This window comes from Manis javanica, chromosome 3, assembly GCF_040802235.1.
Source record: "Manis javanica isolate MJ-LG chromosome 3, MJ_LKY, whole genome shotgun sequence".
NCBI lineage: Eukaryota > Metazoa > Chordata > Mammalia > Pholidota > Manidae > Manis > Manis javanica.
In genome coordinates, this window is record NC_133158.1 from 120,031,262 (window position 1) to 120,047,945 (window position 16,684).

A 16,684-nucleotide genomic window follows, 5' to 3' on the forward strand; every position below is an offset into this window, starting at 1 on the left:
GTTTAATTCATTTGGGTCTTTGGTAGTATTAATACCATAGTTAAGTTCTCAAAACCTTTGCAGTGCTTATTTGGGTCTGTTCCACACATGCTTACTTTTCAGAATGCCAAAGACTTTTATCAGTCTGTACAGAAGTAAGAGGTCCCTTTATCCAACTCTCTTCTCTGAGGGATTTCCTCACACTCCCTGGCTGTCAGTGGCTCAGTTTCCCAGAGTAGTCCCAGTGTCTGAAAGATGGGATTACCTCAGAGTTTCGGCCTCCCACACAATCATGTAATTCCATGTGACAAAGGCCAATATGGGTCATTGTTCAAGTTTGGCTCCAATATCCTATCTCCCTGCTATTACTTTTCAGAATTCTCGTGTAGTTGCTTTTTGAAGTCTGTCCAGTTTTCAGTTGTAAACAGCACTAGAAAGATGTTGTACTTGGATTACTTCAACATGCCTAATATTGCTGCCCTTCCTTCTCAGCATTTTTGACTTCCCAAAATTCTACCCATCTCTTGAAACTCCATTAGAACATCACTTCCTTCCAAGAAGCCATCCTTCTTATCCCAGCTAAAGAAACTTTCTTCTTTCTCTGACTTGGGAAGATTCAGATCTGTCAATATTGAGAATCAAACTTAAAATCTTTTCATAACCATCTTTGTTCAAACATGGGGGTTCAAGGACACAGCTGGAATAAAATCAAACCTAACCAAGAAGCCTCATGGTGGTTAAGAGAGTGGACTTCATCTGAAACCCAGCTTTGTTAACTGCTGGATATGGGACCTTAGGCAAGTTACTTCTATGTGCCTCAGTTTCCTCAGCTATGAAATGGAAATTTAAAAAAAGATTATTATTGTAAAGATTTTGTAGAGTTAATAGTTGTAAATACCTAGAAAAGTGGCACGCTGTACGTGTAATTGATTGCCAGTCTCGTGCATCCGATTGTAATCTCAAACACGGGTTACCATAACTTTACTTACTCTGCAGATGAAAGAACCCTACAGAGGCAAGAGGACAGAAGGTGGATTCTCTTCCCACCTCTTACTATGCCCTGAAGGAGACTATAATTTTTGTTCTGGTAAATTCTTAGAAGAGCCCAAACTGTGTATCTGTGTGGATCTTCTGAGAAGTCATGCGGCAGAATGGGAGGATAGTTGTATGAGATAAGTTAGGAGATCTGGCTTCTAGGACTGGGTCTCCTTTGGGTCTGGGTTTTTGGTCCTGAATCATGACTACATAGGGCAGACTGGTTTACCGGTACATCGCTGGCAGAGTGACCTTTATAAAAGGCAAATGGAATTGAGTCGCTTCCCAGTTTACCAGCCAATGCCTTCCTGATACACACAAAATAAAACCCAAATTCTTTAGGCTATCCCACAAGATGTTTGTGACGTTTACTGCCGCTATATGTAACCTCATCTTCTGCCACTCCCCCAGAGCCTTTACATTCCCGCTACCTCAACTATTCAAGGTTCACCCATCCCACTCACCATGTCCCACTTGCCCCACTGCCCGCAGCCTTGAGCTCAAATACCTCTCCCTACCATGTTCTCAAATATGTAAACACTTCCCCTTCCATGCAAACTGTTCAAGGATGTCTGTGAGGCTCTCCCAGCCTCTCCAGGCCCCTGTTTGGTCAGCCCCTTCCTCACTGTGTCCCACAGTGGTCTGTACACACCTTAGCAGCAATTTCTGTTGCATGGCAATTACCTATTTTATAGTCCTTTCCCTCACTACCCTACTGCTTTTCAAAATATGTATTATTTTACATTCATGTGTTTCAAAATCAATTTAGAGTGTCACTACCAGCTTCTAAAAAATAGAATAAACTAACTTAGAAAAAATTTGTTGCAAATAACAAAGGTCAATAGTGTTTCATAAAACTTTTGCCTCTGCTCTGTAGCATCTTACTGTGCTGATGGACAGTGACTGTAATGGGGTATGTGGCGGGGACTTGATAATACAGGGGAATGTAATAACCACAATGCTGCTCATGTGAAACATGAGCATAAGATTGTATATCAATAATATTTTAATAAAAAAAACCTTTGTCTCAGATAAATAGAAAGAAGGGTATAAATGGGTAACAGACAATGAACTCCCACTTACCTGTGACTAAGATTCAATAATTATCATCTATGGTCAATCATATTTTGTTTATAGCTACCCACTTCTGTACCCCTTAGATTATTTTGAAACAAATCACAAATAGCATGTCACTTCATTCATAAATATTTCATTATGTAATAAAAAAAAAAGACTTTCTAAAAAAATAATTACAATGTCATAAAACGTATTACTACTTGTGGCAGTCAAACAAGTCGGTAAGAGTCGTAAGCTCCTAGGGAGAGGTGCCACCTTGTTTGTCTCTGCATTCTCGGGGTCCGGCACTCAGTAAGCACGGAGTAATGTAGGGAAAAAGAGGAGGAACGAGAAAGGAGGAAAGGGGAAAGCTTGTAAAAGTGAAAGAAGACAGTCCCTTCCCTTGTGGCTTTGAATCATCTTCAAAGTACTTTTGCTCAATTTCTCAAAAGGAAAGAAAGAAACACTAATTTAGGTTCCTCATCCTTAATTAATTTCTGAATAAAGTTTCTGTATTTGCTGTTTTCCCTACGGGATGCCACAGGATTGTGCAAGGTGTTCACTGCACACAAGCACTTGTCCCTAGTGATAGGCACCTTCACATCTTTGGGCACCTCTTCCTAATAGACATGAAAGCTCTTTATGGGCTGACAGTAATGCTGCTCTCCCAACCCACTCCAGTGTCTTCTATAGGTATCTTGGTCTGCTCTTCTCCCTCTGCTCTCTTCTTCTCTTCCTTTTACAATGTCCACAGAGGCCATAGGCAGGATTTTTCATAAAGCCAGGCCCCTTTGACACACTTTTTTTAGAAAGTCTTTTTTTTTATTACATAATGAAATATTTATGAATGAAGTGACATGCTATTTGTGGTTTGTTTCAAAATAATCTAGGGGGTGCAGAGTGGGTAGGTATAAACAAAATACTGTGTTCTCAGTAATAGCCAGAAAAGGCCACCTTCATATAGAGCAACCTTGGTATCAGGAACGGGACCTCTTAGGGGAAGTCCTGGGCTCTCGAGCCGGCTCTGCCGCTTCAGTCACAAGACTTTGAGATAACATCCCTGAGCCCAAGTTTTCTTATATGAAAGGAGGGATAACAAAAGCTCCCCTATCTCTGAGAGCCCTTATGAGAACCAAAGAAAGGACACGCCTTGGCAATGACAAAATAGCATACAGATGCAAAGGGTATTTTAGTAATGACTTATGGTTATGTCCAGAATGGTGGCTCCTAAATTTCACTGTTGTTGGATGGATTGGGAATGACCTTACTCCTAAAATAAATTTTTTTTTACAGTACAAATTCACAAATAATTGGAAAATATGTCTTATATACAAGTTATAATAACAAAACATCTAATGCCAAGAAGCAAATTCAATTAAAGTTAGGCAAGACTTTTAACTGAAAATAACAAAACCTTACTGAAATTTTAAAAGACCTCAATAAATGTGGATATATAGCCTATTCATGAGTTAGAAGGTTCAATTTTGTAAAAAAATGTCAATTCTCCCCCAACTTGATTGTGAGGGTAAATTTTAAGTGTCAACATGACTGGATCACAGGGTGTCCAGATATTTGGTCAAACATTATTCTGGGTACATCTGCAAAGGTGTTTTGGATAACATTAACATTTAACTTGGTAGACTGAGTAAAGCAGATTGCCCCCTACCATGTGAGTGGGCCTTATCCAATCAGCTGAAGGCTGAATAGACTAAAAAAGCCCCACTTCCCGCAGTAAGGGGGAACTCCTCCTGCCTGGCTCCCTTGAGCTGGGACGTCAGCTTTTTATTTTCCTCTGTGCATACTTGAACTGAAAGAGCTCTTACTAGGTCGTAAGCCTGCCAGCATTTGGACTAAAACCATTGGCTCTCCTGGGTCTCCAACTCGTTGACTGCCCATCCTGGGACTTGTTAGCCTCCATAATTGCCTTAGCCAATATTTTCTCTCTCTCTCACCTAAAATTCAAAGGCTGGTGTATTAATTAAGATAAATAGTTTTAAATGTAGAATTATATTTATAAATATATACAATCACAAATTTGTAATTTTTACTAAAAAAGATCAAAAAGAAATGTGAGCATGAGATGGCAGGCTGTAACGTGAAATAGAATAGTCAAGAAATTTTGAAACAATCTAAATACCTAGCCACAGGAACAAGCAAATTATGATACACAATTCAGTGATATCCTCTGAAGCCATTAACTTATGCACTATTGAGATGGAAAAATGTTTATGGTAAGAGAAAAAAATTAACTTTATCCATACTAAAGTTATATTTGAAACCATCTTTTTTTTTTGCAAATGGAAAATGATTGCAAGGGAATATGGTAAAATGAAGAGTGAGTGATGTGTCAGGATGCCAGGATTTTAAAAGTATAACTTTATTGTTATTATAATGTTTGTAAATAAAACAAGAAAAACAAACTTAGAAACAATCTGGTTGCCAACAGGGCAGGAACATGGTCCTCCTAATCCAGTTTCTCCTTTATCAGGATATCATAGTCTTCCAGGTAAGGAATAAAACTCTGCCTAGTCCACAGGATCTTCTGCCTGGCACAGGAGAGGGCAAACACATTTACTGGGCACCTCACAACTTGGCCCTGGCTGAGTTCTGTGCGTTATAACCTAAATCTTCACTTCTAAAGGAAAGTTCTAAAGGTACTTCTAAAGGTAACTTCTAAAAGGAAAGTTCCATTAATGGCCCCTCACGGGAGAAGCTCACCTACCACCTAGTAAAAGGCCTCCCTTAACTTTGGCATATGCATCTGAAGACAATGGTTCCCTTTCCTTCCCTATAATCTCTCACCTACCACCTCAGAAGCACATTTAATAACAGTTTGGAAATTGGGTCCCCTTGCTTGGCCCTCTGGCCCCCTACCCCACCACACATAATACTATCAACTATCAGCTCAGATCCTCACGGGTAATATCACAACATCAAGGCCCCTGCTCGTTTCCAGTTATTCAATTCAACCACCCCCTCCTGGACAGACCTGGGTCAGAACCCAGCTCCATCACTTTCCAGCTTTGTGACCCCAGGCAAGTTACCTAACCTCTCTGGGTCTCATTTTCTCAGCTATTAGGTAGTACTGTAATAAATGCTTCATGTGATGGCTGAAATACATGAAGTAAGGGAGATGCTTAGAACTGCACTGCCCAGTATAGTAGTCACTAGCCAGCCACCTGTGGCTATTGAGCCCTAGAAGTGGGGCTAATCCATATTGAGATATGCTGTAATGTAAAATACACACCAGGGTTTGGAGATTTCATATGGCAAAACATAATGTAAGATGTTAGATTAATAATTTTATGTTGATTATATAATAAAGTAGCAAATAATATTTTGGATATACTGGGTTAAATAAAATGTATTATTAAAATTAATTTCACCTGTTTATTTTTACTTTTGTATTGTGACTGTCATAAAATTTTAAATTGTATATGCAGCCCACATTTGCAGTTTGCTTTCTAATTCCACGGAACATGGTAACTGCTCAATGTTAGTCCTTTATTTTTCCTTCCCCATTCACTGGCCACAGAGTGCTTGCACTGTCAGCATCATGTGACAACTTTAATCATATCTGTGGTTCCAAGTGAGCCCCTTCTTCTTTCCAGGCCCTGGGTTACCAACCTGAGACGGCTGATGGAGAGTAGAAAGGAAACTAGATTTAGAATCAGAAGACTGGGCTCCAGGCCTGGGTCCTCCATTACTAACTGGGCACTGTTAGCATGTCATTTCACTTCTCTGAGCCATAGCTTTGTCATTTACAAAACAGGGGATAATGAGACCCTGCTTATGGCATGACAGAACACATGTGAATATGGCTGATAAACTGTAATGGACTGTAGAGGTCAGGATTAAGTAGTACAATTTGCACAATGAGAAGACTGGGCAGTCCTGCCTGCCTCCTCTGATATATGCTCTGTCTTCCATTTTATTCTGTTATTAACCATTTTCCCTGTCTCATCTTGCTAAAAACAAATTTCCCCAAGAACACAACTCTTCCTTCTCATATGCCCCCCTGCACAGCCAAAGCAGAGTGCTGCAGGCAGACCTCCCCAAACCACCACAGAGTTTGCCCTGGGTACCAAGCATTAAGCGTAGGAAGTTCGAATTGCAGTGGTTGGTATGGCCTTGCAAAAAAACTGACAATACAACGTGGAACATGCTGATAATGGAGGAATCAAAGAAGTCTTAAGTGCACCAGTGACGAAGAGGAGGGCTCGTCTTGCTTGGGAGAGGCAGTGAAGGGAGGTAGCAGAGGGAGATACACAAAATGGCCAACAGGAAGGACTCTTGAAGGCATTTGCAAAACAGAAGGGTGTAGATACATGAATGAGCATGGAATACTAGAGCATTTAATTCAAAGTCATCAACAACAGCATATGATGTGCAATGAGCCACCTGGCAATATAAACCTTACGGTGAGAGGCCCCTGGCTGAGAGGTCGTCCCTGCACCCGGAACACTATCACCCTCCTGCCTTTGTTACTTCAGGCTCTTGTGGCTCACCCCGCGGTCTGCTCAGGGCTGTGTGCAATGCACTGTTCAGAGCCTACGTACTGCCTGGGACGCTGCATAAGCCTCAGCTTTTTGCACCAAGAGGCTTGAGAACAGAAGTCTCTGTCTCAAAACATCCTGTTCCTGTTTTTAGCCAGGAAATCCCTCTTCACCATGTACACTCTAATCGACCTCCTCCCAAAGCCCACAAACATGAAGAGCACAAAGCTTTAACATCGTGTGGATGGCAGGGTGGGCTTCTCTACAACATACCTGGTTCTTCCTGATTCCAACATAAGATCCAGATCTCTAGTTAAGCTAAGCTGATAACTCTTCTTTATCAAAAACACAATGTTCTACCCCACACAGCCCAGGAAAAGCAAGTACAGCTCCTTGGGTGAAGTTCTGAAGTGGAGATTTCTGCAGCAGAACTTGTCCTTCAGATTGGTGTTCAAATATCTAAACCAGTAAGGAATCTCAAAAGGTTGTATTTTCATTTAAGAATGAAAAGACAAAAGATCAGGAAGTGGGATGTCTGAACAATGGGGAGTAAATAAACACCTATACAAGGTGGCATCTGTGCCCAGCCTCTGCATACGCAGACAGGAGAGCCACACCTCACCTAACAAAATCAGTGGTTACAAACTAATAGTTGCAAAGTCAGTGCAGGGTCGGGAATCCCCCAACCTTGGGAAACCTTTGATTAAAAGCATTTTAGGAATTTTAAAAGTCATAGCAACCTATTGCAATTTAGGAACTTCATTTGGATCCTGATTTGCATAAACAAACTTTTTTAAATTACACACACACACATTCACATCCACATCTAAATATGATCACTGGGGAAATTTGACTATTGACTCCATACAATGATATGAAGGAATTGTTCACTATTTAAATGTGACAGTATATTGTAGGTGTTTTATTCTTGAAGAGTCCTGTCTTTTAAACATACATACTGAAATATTTACAGATAAATATTTACTGAAAATGTAAACAGCTGAATTACAGTCAATTAAAAAAAGGTCTTATTTTGTATGGATATTCACGTGCAGTAAATGAAAGTTAAATGAAAAAGTCCTCCTGCCTTAAATGATCCATAAAATACAGACTACATGGTCTGTTTATATAACCCCAAACACTCACAAATCACTCAGTAAACCCAACCCCACCGGGTTATCCTGCAGCCTGGAGCAGAGGGCGATGACTTTCATTCCATGTAGCATGAAGAAGGCAAATACTGGCATCTCATCCATCACAAGACACTCCCCTACAGAGACTAGGGGACCTGATGCAGGCCTCCCAGCCTGTGCCTGGGCAGGCCTTCAATTAATCTAACTGAGTAACTGCCAGGATGGTGGGCACTATTTTAATGACTCTCTCTTTCTCAATCTCTCCCTTTCTAAAAACTTGCTGATAGATACACCACTCTGTGTGCTCACATGCTGCTTCTCTGAGGCGAAGGCTTTCTAGTGTTAGAGTTGATATTTAGGGGAAAAAGATGATCACATTTTCACATGCAGAAATAGATGATAAGGAGCATGCAGAGAGGTTCAGGTCACAAAGACAATCTTCAGTGAAGAGGCATGGCCGTGCCTACCTGCATGCATGAGATGGAGCACAGAAAACCTAGTAACCCTTTGTTATTATTATCACCATGGCCATTATCATTATTGTAAGTACCACTAAGCCCTGATTCTGTGCCAGGTGCTTTCTATTCTATCTTAAATTTTCTGGATAACTCTGTGGGTTGATCATTTTTCAGGTAAGGAAGCTGAGGCTCAGAGTAACCGAGTGGTTTTCCAAAGACCACACAGTTAGATAGGGACAGAACCAAGACTGAAACCTTGCTCTGCAAGCCTTGCCCTTTCTAGAGTGCAAATGAGGCCCTCAAGGCACAGTTATGTAACTAGATCTCCTTATTTTCTAAAGTGTTAAAAAAAAAAACCTCTATTGAGTTGTCTACTGGAAAGCAGAGATCACCCCACCCTGTGACCCCATGGGACGACTCCTGGATGTGTACAGCTCTGTTTAGTTTTCCTTCCAGCTTCTCTGGCCACCGTGATGCCTCCCTTTCGTCCATCTGATGTGCTTAAGAACAGGAAATTACTTTTTTGTTTGGAATAATAGGAATTCAGGTGACCCCATGACCACCTTTCCTCCAAAAAAAAAAAATGTCTCATAAGATAATTTTTTTTTTCTTTAAATCTCAAATCCATTAGGTCATTATGACAACTTTATAACTGAGTCAGACTGGCCATTCCCAAAAATGAACTGATAAAGGACACACTCTGCCCAATGGCCAGCCGAGCAGTAACTTGGATACCAACAGAGAATTTGACCTTGGAATAGATTCCTTTGTGAACCTGCTACTTCAGTTCTTCACGAAGGTGTTTATCAAGTGCTTACAAAGGAAGGGCCCCAGGCACAGGGTTGTAGGGGACACAGACACTCAAGTCAGACTCCCAGCAGGCATCAAGGGGAACAGCTATGGGGGAACCAGCCATCCTCTGCCATCCATGAAGGGATTAGAGGAGATGGGCAGTATTGGAGGGCATTAGTAAAGGATTTGCCTCATAAGTACTGACCAGCAGTGGGACCCATATGAGCTAGAGAGGCAGTGGACTTTGAGACCCTTAAGAGCAAGGACCACATCTAATTTGCCTTTGTAGTCCCAAGAAAGTAGTCCTCAAATATTTGTTGTGGATTTTTTAAAACTTGGCTTTTAAAGATATTTATGGTTGAATACTGAAACTGTTCTCTAGTGCCACAGCAGAGACTGAAGGGCTGAGTTTAAGGAACTGGATTCCAGTCCTCAGAATTGATTTGGCCATATGGAAGGGCAGCTGGAAATGAGCGACATGATAAAATGGTGCCCCAAAAGTCATTCAGAGGTTGGGACCCACTGATATCCCAAAAGGTTATGGGCAGGACACCCTCTGTCCTCAGAAGGGAGGGGAGGTGGCTGGGGAATAGAAGTCTCCTCTGGCTTCCATTGTGGGAAGGGGAGCAGAGGCCAAGCTCTGCGATTCGGTACTTACTTCTGCCCACAAGCTCGACCTGCCACCCCACTCCCAGGAGCAGTGGAGTTACGGAGCAGAGGGAGCAAGATGAACACGGATCATCACAGCAAGTACCCAGGTAGCGCACACCCTGCCCGGGATGGGATGAGGCTGTAAGGCGAGTAACCTATGCTTCCAAGAAGCCCAGGTTACAAGAACACACATCTTCACTGGTGAGACCTAGCAAGGCCAGAGGAGGTCATTCTAGGCCAATATCAAGCCATCCAGGGAGGAGCTGCAGGCGTCCTTTCACTTAACGTGTGGGAAGAACAAGTGGGTCTTGACATAAAAAGCATGTTGAATATGAGGTAGTTTAGTACAGGAGCCAAAGCCTCCCTGGCCACTGGTCTGAGTTAGAAGCCCCTCCCCAATGCTCCCAAAGCATCCCTCTCCCAGTTTCTGTCCGTGTCCTCCATTAATGTGATCTTCCCGAGTACAGGAACCATTCTAGCGCTCTCTGAAGCCCGGGTGCCTACCACACCACCAGGTGCAGGCTGGCCCTAAGCAACGACTGCTGCAGGCCCTGAACGAGTGAACCATGAGCAAAATACCAATGGGAGAATCACACTCCACCCACGAGAAGATAAATGCCAGGCCTGACTGAAAAGAAAATCATAGCAAGTCCAGGAGAGTTAAACTGGCTGGGTCCTACCTGCCTTTCCCACACTATAAACTAAAATTTAGCTTCAGTGGGAAGGTCTTGACCACAGGGGAGAACAAAAGAAGCAGTCAGTTAGTTACCACCAGGCACACAGGTTAGGAGGCTGGCAAGGTGATTCACGCCAATACTGTGAAACCTTGCCCGGCCATTTGCACATGACCTGGAAGCCAGCACAGAGGAGGCAGGGAAGCAGGCAACCATGATGAAACAGGCAGTGATGTAGAACTTTCTGGAACAAGTACTCAAGTCAGCTGCTTTCAGACAAAGCCAGGACCTGGTTTCTATTACTTACTGGAATTTTTAGAAGAGGAACTCAGAAAAGACCAAGCATGGTAAAGGACTGCAAAGGTTTAAGGGAGAGAGACGTGAAAAGGCGATGCTGGTAATCTTAGCCCTCTCACAGCAGGCCCCAGCTAGACAGTTCTTCACACCAGGAAGCCATTCATGGGGTTGGCTGAATTCAGCTGGCCATCCTGATGCCCATCAGTAAGTCATCATAAATAGCCACACCACTGACTGACCAAGAGCTGCATCTCAGGGCTATGCTAGGCAGTTTGTCTCTTTCCAATTGTCGTAACAACCCTGCAAGATAGATGCCAGTCACGTGCATTTTATAGATAAAGATGAGAATCTGTATATGGACAGCTAAGGGCCTTGCCCAAGGCCATGCAGCTAGTCCAAAGTGAGACTTCAAACCCAGCTCATCTGACCCCAAAGCCCATGCCTGAAGCATACAGAGAAGAGACTACCCCTCCAGACAAGGGTCACTCAGAGAAGGCTTCCTGTGAAGAATCAGGTTGCACCAGGAAGGATGTATAGGATGAGGATGGCTGAAGAGTACCAGAAGGACATCCAGGAGGTCCTGAGGGTCCCTGAGATCCTGTGAGAGAAGACCCTCAAATCCAAGTGCCCTGTAGTTTCTTCTGCTATTTTTCAAATAGTAAGTGCTACCCATGGGCACACTGGGATTCTAAATTTTTATTAATCACAGAGAAAATTGAATGCAGGAAGATTTCAATCACTAGCTCTTTGCCCAAACCTCAAGCCTTCTGCACCGCCCCCTGCCGTCGAACTGCTGACATTGTTATCCGTGTTCCCTTGAGCACGGCTGTGTGGGCCTGCGTGCTCTCTGAGGCCCAGAACATGCCACCAATTAGAAAGGCCCTGAGGGCGGTCAGGTGGTCAACCTGCCACCTGATGAACGAATTCCCCTCCTAACAGCAACACAAACCAGCCAGCCGGCACCTCCTTTCACATCTGCAATGATGATGACCTCTCATTCCAAGGCAGCCATCCAGAGAACCAAATTTAAATTATGAAAAATATTTTGCTTACTTTGGGCTGAACATTTCCTCACACCTCTTAGCTTTCACCTGCGGGTTCTCATTTTTCATCTCTAGAGGAAACAAATTTCTGTTCTTTTTTTCATAAAGCAGTCCTTTAAGACTATGTGACACACCCCTGCCCAACCTTCTCTTCTTCAAGCTAAACATTCTCATCCTTTGAACTATTCCTTAAACAAAAGCGTTTCTGAACTGCCTGTTCACTTGTCCTATTTGTCCACACCACTCTCAAAATAACTAAACAGTGCGCAGGTACGGCCCAACTACTACAGAACAGGAAATGGACTACGCCTCCACAATTTAGATGTGAAGAGTTTCTGGTTAGTTTTTAGCGGCCTCATGCTAACTGTTCTGTCGAGCAACCACAATTAAGCTCACCAGCACTGTATCAGGAGACCTGCTGTCAGGCCACACCTCCCAGCTAGGCTGCCTTACTGTGCCCCTAGGATCCAGAGCTCACACTGTATCCGCCATTTATCCTGGTGCACTCTATCTTTCTACGTTCAGTCCCTCTTCTAACCTGTGACGCTTATACAGAACCTTAACCCTGGCACATACCACATTGCTACCCCTTCTGGCTTTACATCATCCATAAATGTGATGGATAAGCCCTCTCTGTATTCTCCACATCGCAGGTTAGAGTAAAGGATAGACACTATTCTTCTGACAGACACGGATCAGCCCTCTTCAGTGATGGCTACAGAGCAGTATGTTTAAGACAACTGAACCACCGTCCAGTCCACATTTTCCACCTTGTTTACAAAAATGTCAACCCTGTTATTGAGAAAACAAAGACGTTCACTAACAGAAGAGTTCTAAAATAATTATCATCATAATCAACATAAATTATATTCTATTTTGGTATTGCACAAAAATGTCTAGCTCTTGAGGAGATACTTAGGAGGGTCTTTAAAAGACAGGCCATGGAGACATACACAAATGTCACTGTGCAGGTGCTACAAAGTGCAGCTAAAGTGAGGTGCAGGAGGCTGGAGGGGACTGCCAGCTGGGAAAGATGTATATTGTGTGAGAAGACAGTATGGACAGAGAAAAGCTACAGTGCTTTTGAATATAAGCCCCAATTTGAAGTCTCAGATCCTGAAACACTATGTCTCTGTCCCAGGGCCAGGGGAAGCAACAGGGATTTAGTTAATGAAAATTAATAGTTCTGTAAGTATCACAGTTATCACTTATTGAGTACCACCATGTACTGTGCATTTTACCCTGGTCATACCGGTTTCTGCCTGATGCTTATGGATTGCAGTTATCTCCTTTGAAAATTTACATTACATTTCTCTCTCCCTTGGTTTGTTCCATTCTCTTGAAGACATTGAAGATCTCCAGTGGAACTTCAGCAAAAATATTTGCAAGGTTCCTCAGGGCCCTTGTAATTCACTCAACCAATTAACCATCTCTTTGGTAAGCAGGTATTCTCAAGATTCTCCTAGGCTGACTTCAAGCAGCTACATTTCTTACAGTGACTCTCTCTAGCCATGGGCTTCAATTTTCTCTCCTCTCTCCCTTTGTTGGCTGTGTGGCCTTGGGGAAGTTATGCAGAACACTGATGTAATGCCTTCTGCCTAATGAGGGTGGTGTAAGATCCATCTGTGCCTAGCATCATTCCAGGCACAGGGGGATACTTAACAAATATTAGGTTTTTTTCCTTTCTTTCCTATGCATTCTGCCAATTGGTCTCTTTTTCAGAGAAGGTAGGTGCAAAATAGGAGTGCATTATTGTGCTTTCTTCCAGAACTCTGTGAACTTCATGTCATTTGCCACCATCAGGAAATTCAGCCTGCAAACTTTGCATATCACCTTTTTTTAAAAGAGGAAAAAAATCTTTGATTTTTGATATATTTTACAAATCATGGTTCCTTATTTCTTCCCTTCCTGAAACTTCTTTTTATAAAACCCAAAGGTAACAAACTTAGATCATTTAAATCCAACTCCCAGAGAGGAGATATGACTTGGCATGAGATGAGCTGGTTCAACACCAGGCTCCAACCTAGAGTCAACAGGTGTCTCTGCTGCCCTTGGCCAACTCTTGTGTTCCCTTTGTTTCCCTGGAGTTACCATCTGCTATCATCTGAATGTTTGTGTCTCAACTCTCCACCAATATTCATATGTTGAAATCCTAAGTCTAAGAGGTGAAGGTATTAGGAGGTGGAGCCCTTGGGAAGTGATTAGGTCATGAGGGTGGAGCCCTCATGACTGGAATAAGTGCTCTTATGAAAGAGGACCCACAGAAGTCCACTTCCCCTTCACTACAGGAGCATGCAGTGAGAAGGCACCAGCTATGTCCCAGGAAGTAGGCCCTTGCCAGAACGTTACCAGGCTGGCACCTTGTTCTCAAACTCCCCAGCCTCTAGAACCATGAAAAATAAACCTGTTGTTTATAAGCTCTCCAGACTGGTATTTTGTTATAGCAGCCCAAATGGACTGAGACAACATCATATCCCTTACATTCATGCAGAAGGGTTAGGTTACAAATCATTCTAGTCAAGTGAGTCACCTGCAGATTTACTGCTTAAAAACATAACCACTGTGCAGTAAAGAAGAAACCAAAATATAACCACGCACAGCTGCTCAAAGTACTAAGGAGTGTGTAGCTGAGAGAAGGCCAACAGCACAAGTCAACAACAGCCAGTGGGTCTGTCTCCTGCACTAGACATTCTTTTGTTGTTGATACAGTGACTTGTCACTAAAGTCCACAGCATTTTATATTGTATTCAAGAGATATTTATTGTGGACCCACTATGTGCCAGGCCCAGTGCTAGGGGCTTAGACTGAGTAGCATCCCTTTAGTGAGGCCCAGATACAACTGCACTATGTTCTGTTTGTCAGTCTGGATGTTATTAGCTTAGTGCATCACTTCCCCAGCACCACACACCCGCCCCTGCCCAACAGATTTCAGCTTAAAAAATAACACCCTTAAAGAAGTCACTTCCTCAATCTAATCTCCCTTCCTTGCAGCAGGGCCTCTTGAGTTGTTTACACTTCCCCACCCTCCACTTGTTCCTCAAATAATTGAAGTCAGCCCACGTCATTCCACTGAAATTGCACTTCTAATTTAAAAATCTAAAGACTCCTCTCGGGTATCTACTTCAATGAGGCATCTCTGGGTCTCCTTCAAACTCCTGCCCTCTAATGCTTGACAGGCATCCCTCCCCATCTCAGCTCTGCTTACCAGCTGCCTGCCAGCCCTGAAAGGCCCACATCCCAAGGTCCAGACTCAGCGGGCACTCCACTCACTCTGTATGCCCTTAGGTGCAGACAATTCCTGCATCCATGTGGCCAGCCACTCTGGCATCTCTCCCAGACTCCAGACTATATCTTTTTTTAAGAAAAGCTTTTCCATGGACACCTGGACAGAAACTTTGTACTCTCCATTTACTCATTTTTTTAAATGCATTAACTACTATGTGTACTCAGCATAAATCTTCATGCTTAGGATACAACAGTGGATAAACCAGATGAAGATCACTGCCCTTAGAGTTTTCCATTCCAGAATGAGACACAGGAAATCATAAATGTAATAAGTAAATTATCTAGCATGTTATTTAGTATATTAGAAGATAATAAGTGCTATGGGAAACAAAGCAGAACAGGTATGGGAAGTGAGAGTCAAAAGTGCTAGGTTGAGGCAGGTTTCCATTTTAAAAAGGGCAGTCAGAGCAGGCTTATTGGGAAGGGGCCATTCAGGTGGTGAAGGGGTGAACCCTGCAGCATCTTAGGAAGAGCATTTGAGGGAGGGGTAAGAGCCCATGCAAAGACCCAAGGCAGGTGTGTGCTGGTGTGTACTGGCCAGAAGGAAAGAAGCAAGGGGAGAGTGCAAAGGGAGGGAGTCAGAGAGGAACAGAGACAATGGGGTGGGGGCTGGAGGGGACCCAGTAGCATCTTGTAGGCCACAGTAAGGACTTCGGCTTTTACTCTGAGTAAAACTGGGAGCCTTGGCAAAGATGTAAGCAGAGGACCAACCAGATGTGATTCAGTGCCAAGAGTGCTCGGGCTGCTGGGTTAGGACAGGAATAGGGGACAAGGGCAGAAGCAGGTAGACCATCAGGAGGTCACTGGAAGATTCCTGGTGCCAGATGCTCGTGGCTGGACCAGGTAGCTGCAGTGGAGGTGGTGAGAAGTGGATGTATTTTACTTGTACTTCAAAAATCAAGTTCAATGGATTGAATGTAAGTGTGAGATAAAGAATCAAGGATGATTCCAAGGTTTGGGGCCCAAGCAACTGGAAGGATGGTGCTGCTTTCAACAGAGAAGAGGAAGATGAAGGAAGAGCAGATCTTCAGGGGAAGAGAAGATCAGGAGTTCAGTCGGGGGACTCCAGAGTGTCAGGTGGAGTATTAAATAAGCAGCCTGATAGGAGATGATGGAGGTCAGGAGAAAGGTCCAGGTGGAGGTGTAAATTTGGAAGTTAGCACTCAGGGCCCTGTGGAGGTTCTGGATCTATGGGGTGAGTGGTTCTCCACCCAGCCTCTTGGCCGTTCACTCTGGAGCAAGAGTTCCTGGGTTTGAACCCAGGTGTGTGATCTTGAACAGACTACTCAACTGACCAGAACATTTTTCCTCACCTGTTAAATGGAGAAAATAACAGTACCTACACCTCTTAGTGTTATTATGGGGGGAAATGAGGCAATTCACGTTAATTACCTTGCACATAGTAACAAGCACTTAATACATGTTAGTAATTGTAATCCTCTCCATCTCTTGCTATCTTGCTAAATCTGGTGTCTCTGACTTTTCCTTCTTTCTTATCCCATATTCAAATCATACCTCACCCCAAGTTCTCTTGGATGACCTGTTCGTCCTGGCACTTCAGTGGTCCTAGAAAAAGCCCTTAAAGGTACTGAATCAAACTAAAGAGGAAACAGAGTTCTACTATTTCTACTCAAAACTTTTCTTAAATCTGTCTCCATCTTTTTTTCTCATTATCTCTCAGGTGAGCTCCCAGTAAATTTTACTTAAACCTCAATTATAGCTCAAATCAAATTAAAATGTAATCTTAATTTGCTAATGTCTATCTTCTCTTAAAACTGTAAACAT

The 16,684-nt window shown here is 43.1% G+C and overlaps 1 long non-coding RNA gene across 1 annotated transcript in view; it reads left to right on the forward strand.

The window, feature by feature from the left end:
- Window positions 1–15,970, forward strand: part of LOC140848442 (uncharacterized) — a 111,839-nt gene extending 95,869 nt beyond the window's left edge. Inside the window, exon 4 of the long non-coding RNA XR_012129322.1 lies at window positions 1–15,970. This exon is cut by the window's left edge and continues 17,029 nt beyond it. This is a non-coding gene — a long non-coding RNA (uncharacterized lncRNA).
- The last annotated feature ends 714 nt before the right edge of the window (window positions 15,971–16,684 follow it).